Consider the following 5,101-nt stretch of genomic DNA (forward strand, 5'->3'; position numbering starts at 1 on the left):
AGTCTTACTTCCAACCTTGCAAGACAGTCTTTGCTCATTCTTAGCTAACTATTGAAGGAATTTAGTTTGTAGTTTAAGTCTAAAACAAACATGGTAACAGTCCTTTCCAAAAAAAAACTTTCTCCTTGGTCAGGGACTGAAACCACTTTTGTAAAACAAAAGAAGGGCCACGAGGTTAGAATTGGGGTAGGTAGGAGCCTGAATTCTGCTAAGTTGCAGGCATAGCGAAACTCTAACCAGCCACTGTTTCTTTTGTTAGCATGGTTAAATTCTAAGAAGTTATTGTTTTATAACTTGCTTTTTGAAAACTGCTTACTACTCAGGAGTCACACAGCGAATGGTCACAAGATTAACTTACTCAATTGCCCCTATAGATAACATCACCATTGTAAATCTTTTAAGACTAGTGTTTATTTTTCAGAACTTTCATTCTATATGGATCAACTAGCATCTTGTAGTTGTAACCACTACCCAGTAACTGACTCAGCACAAGCAGACCGTGTCAACCCCCTATGATTTCATCCCAGACCCAACTCATCAGCAATCCTCATTCCCTAGCCCTCTGACTGCCAAGCTATCCTTGAAAAACCCTAGTCCCCAAATTCTTGGAAAGGCAGATTTGAGAATTACCTCTAATCCTTCCACATGGCTGGCCCCCTGATCATTAAACTCTTTCTTTGCTGCAAACATTCCTGCTGTTCTCAATGTATTAGCTTTTTCTGGGCAGTAGGCAAGAAGAACCCAACTGGGTGATTACAAAGCCTTCAAGTCCAGGAAAGAAAGGAGATAAAGATACAACTTGTTCTAGAAAAGCTAACTGAAATCCAAGTTGAGCAAAACACAAAACATAGTGCTAAATCCAATAGGCTAAATATATGTGAATTTGGATCAACAGAGATTATAAGACAGAAAGATGTATTATTCCCTTAGATTCCTAAAGAACACGTGAACAAAGTAAGGGAGTAACTCTTTATCTTGGGGAAGGCTCTGAAATAAATATGTTTACCATTTGAAGGATGTCCTCTCCAATCCGATTGAAATATTGAAGTATTTCAAAATATTTTCAAAACTCTCTCAAATTAGTGTCAATGAGTAGTCACTTTTTAAAAAGTGTTTCCTTTTTTAAGTAATATAAATAAATGTTTTCTCTTCCTTTTTACAAATAAATTCTAAATAAAGACTTCTTTGTATGGTGACTTACTATTCCAACATGAACTATTCAACTATAAAACCTGAGAAATTGCCTAATACGTATGTTGGAGTAAGCAATATCGTCACTATTCTGAATTCAAATAGTTTCTAATATCATTGAAGGAATGACAATCTTTACTGCCCCTTTCTGTTATGTTATTTTTCTTTCTCTGGGGAACATCTCTACTTATAGAATGTTTGAGAATCTTCAAGGGGGAAAGAAGCTAAATAAATTTGCAATATTATTTCAGAGAAGAAGGGTTGGTTAAGCTAGCATTGAAGCATTCCATATTTATTTCATAACAAATTTGCAAGTCAAACAGAGTTGGCTTTATTTACTTTTTATTTATTTATTTTACTCCAGCCTATTCTGATACTCAAAAAACCCACTTGGGATTCAGAACTCCATCTGGTTCTTCTAGTTTCCTTCATTGTCATTTGTAATGAAGAGTTTGCAATAATTTTTCAGGATGACACCTTTGTTTATTGATTTGTGAAACAGAATGAAACCCAGACCAGTTTATACACGTCTACCAGAGTCTTCAGAGGCTAAAACAAAAATAATAAAACTTGGTTATGTCAGAAAAAAAGAACAATGATAGAGAGAAGCAATTTTGAGTGAGATGGAATTTTTTTTACTAACTCTTCTCTGACAATGGAAGGGGAAATTTTTTTCTTGGTATCAGTATCAGTTCACACTCATAAAAAAATTCACATTCATATTTACCATTCAGAAATATGTCCATATCATGAATAAACTGTCACAGGCACTGATTACACTGTTTTGTTCTTGCTTTGATTTACCTTACAGAATGAAAGATGGGTTTTATCATAAGAAATGAAAAGAAAAGATCCCATATTTAAACATGATTAAAAATAAGAACTGAATTCAATATCCTCACAGGGACTGGTCGAGCACTTGTAACTTTCTTTCTGAGCAATGTTTTGCAGGTTGACTACATCCTAGTGCTTGCAGCAGAGATCTAAGTAGACAAGCCGTTGAATTAAGAATGAGCACCGTCTGTGGCATTCAGAGGTGATGCTGCTCACAGAGGTTCGGTGACCCTGGAAACTAATTCCTCAGCAGCTAGCTTTTCAAAAGGAAGCCTATAATTAAATAGGTAAAATGGCAATTGGTGGCTTGATTAAAGTGGGAGGATGGTGGGAATATTTCTACTTTGGAAAAACAGAACATTTATGTAATGCTTTGACCAAGTATTTGCTCTAAAGCAACACACTTTATTCTTTATGTGGGATACTGAGATTTGGTAACTGAGAGCCAATTCTCTGCCACTCCTATTCCTAAGGGAAGTAGAGAGAGCAGAAAGTGTTTAAAAAGTTTTCTCAATGGCTTTCTCTAAATTTATGACATAAATAAAAAGAGAAAAGTTTTAACTACCTCTCTTCCCATCTATATCTTCCTCCAAAGTTACCTATAATCTTAGTTCAGCGATTCACAATGCTAGCTACACATTAAAACTATCGAAAAATGTGAGAGAGATTTTAAAATTCCAGAACCTAAGTTTTATTCCAGAGTTTCCAGTTGCATTTCCTTGAGGTGATCTGAGGCATCAGTTGTGTGTATTTACACACACTCCAACAGGCATACACATCCATGAGATTCTCATTTTATTATTTTTTTAAGTGTTCATGTTTTGCAGCCAAGTTTGAGATCCAGTGTGTTTAATTCAAGCCTTCAGTACAATTTTATTCACCTTTACATAAGAGCTAGCCTGTGTGTCTTGGTTAACAGCACCACCTGTGAGCACCTTAATGTCTGTTGTGTCTCTCTCACATGTGTTAGTAAGAAGTTTAGACATTCTTTTCAAAGAATGAAAATGTTTCCATAAGACAAATAGCTCCCTAATGATTGATTTATTTTAGGCAATCAAAAAGTGCCTAGCCCATTTTCGACTATCTAATGGAAATGCTTCCCCTCAAATACCATACCATTTATATTTCTTATTCAAACCACTGATATTCACGTTTATTACTTGAATTCCTAAAAGTTGAACAACACAAATGCTGCCAGCTGATCTATTGCTGATATGAATACTCTGCAAGCAGAAACCCATCTAATCATCACTCCAGCAACTCCAAGGCCCTTCACTAACTTGGCAAGGTGATTTTTGGCATTGCAGAGGACAGGTAGGCTAACAAACCAACACAAGTAATCTATGCAAATTCTCAGTTTCGCCCATATGAAGAGCCATCCTGTTGGCACTCATTTCTTCAGAGACAATGGGTTTAAGCCTTCTTTCTGTAAGAACAGCCCAAACTTACAGAGTACATGCCATGCCATATGAACTTTATTATAAAATAATGGCAGGCTCTTTTCCCGTGAACGTGGCGCAAGAAGTCTCTCACAACACCATGTACCCAGGCGACGCAGGAAGTCCTGCACCAGAACCAGCGCAAGGGCTGCAAGTTCCTGGAGGTGTTGGAGTTACCAATCAGCCTGAAGAACTGCAACCCCCAGAAGACAAGCGCTTCTCGGGCACCAACAGGCTTAAGTCCACTCCCCACCCCAAGTTCTCCACGTGTGTCCTGGGGGACCTGCAGAACTGTAACAAGGCCAAGGCTATGGGTATCTCCTACATAGATATTGAGGCACTGAAAAAATTCAACAAGAATAAGAAACTGGTCAAGAAGCTGGCCAAGAAGTATCATGCAATTTTGGCCTCAGAGTCTCTGATTAAGCAGATTTCATGAATCCTCAGCCCAGACCTAAATAAGGCAGGAAAGTTCCCTTCCCTGCTCACACACAACGAAAATATGGTGGCCAAAGTGGATGAGGTGAAGTCCACAATCAAGTTCCAAATGAAAAAGGTGTTATGTCTGGCTGTGGCTGTCCGTCACGTGAAGATGACAGACGGTGAGCTTGTGTATAACATTCACCTGTCTGTCAACTTCTTGGTGCCATTGCTTAAGAAAAACTGGCTGAATATCTGGGCTTTAAATGTCAAGAGCACCATGGGTGAGTCCCAGCACCTATACTAAGGAACATTTGAATAAATTCTACTGTTACCAGTCAAAAAATAAAATAATGACAGTAATTATTATTATAATATTGGCCTTTGGTATTTGTGGTAGAATAAAACCATGTGAGTCCCCTTTTCTAATTGAAAATGACTTCTCCTCAAAGAATAATCATAGTAGACACAGAAGCAAAACAAAATAATCATAGTAAACCCAGAAGCAAAAACCTTATATTCGAGGAAGTGAGGTAACCTCAAAGCACAATAGATGAAAATTAAAAGCTGCTAGTCAAGGATAATAAAGATGTTGTCAGGGCAGCTCATTCTCAAACATGTAAATCTGAAGATAAACAAGCAGGTTTTGTTCACAGAATCTCCCAAAAGCTGAGAAACTGGGCACTGGAACAGCTGAAGGGGAAAGACAAGGTGGGACATCAAAAGGGTGAGTGTAGATTAGTAGACAACAAGAGAGCAGTTAAAAGCCCAGCTTCCAACGCCACTTGGAGCAGAAAGGCAACACCCTGTGCTGCCTTCATAGGGGAAAGAGGTCTTCTGGGAAAAAAAAAAAATAGACCAGAGAGACTTGGAGTTACAGGCAGAAGATCGTGAATGATTAAGTTAAATTCTGCCTATTTGACGATTATTAGACCTCCAGCTTGCTTTCCTCAATCAACCACAGAAGAGCCACAATCTGGTGTAAACTCACCACACTCCCAGGCAGCAGACTGGAAAATGTATCTCAAGACAAACTAAATCACTACGTCTTATCAGACCAAAAAGTGCTACATCTAACCCAATAGTGGGAAAGCTTATCAACACATCATTTTATACTAAAGAATTACAGTAAGGCTGAGAAATTGAGACAAAGATATCTTAGATAGTTGAAGGTGCAATAATTAAGACAATAGGAAAGTTAGCTGTAGGTATATCTG

The 5,101-nt window shown here is 37.8% G+C and overlaps 1 pseudogene across 1 annotated transcript; it reads left to right on the forward strand.

The window, feature by feature from the left end:
- Positions 1 to 3,432: 3,432 nt before the first annotated feature.
- On the forward strand, positions 3,433 to 4,191 carry LOC116558196 (annotated as a pseudogene). The gene has a single exon (XR_004271899.1). The product of XR_004271899.1 is annotated as a 60S ribosomal protein L10a pseudogene (transcript).
- Positions 4,192 to 5,101: the final 910 nt, after the last annotated feature.

Source organism: Sapajus apella, unplaced genomic scaffold, assembly GCF_009761245.1.
Source record: "Sapajus apella isolate SASKATOON/1434 unplaced genomic scaffold, GSC_monkey_1.0 scaffold21, whole genome shotgun sequence".
Classification (NCBI taxonomy): domain Eukaryota; kingdom Metazoa; phylum Chordata; class Mammalia; order Primates; family Cebidae; genus Sapajus; species Sapajus apella.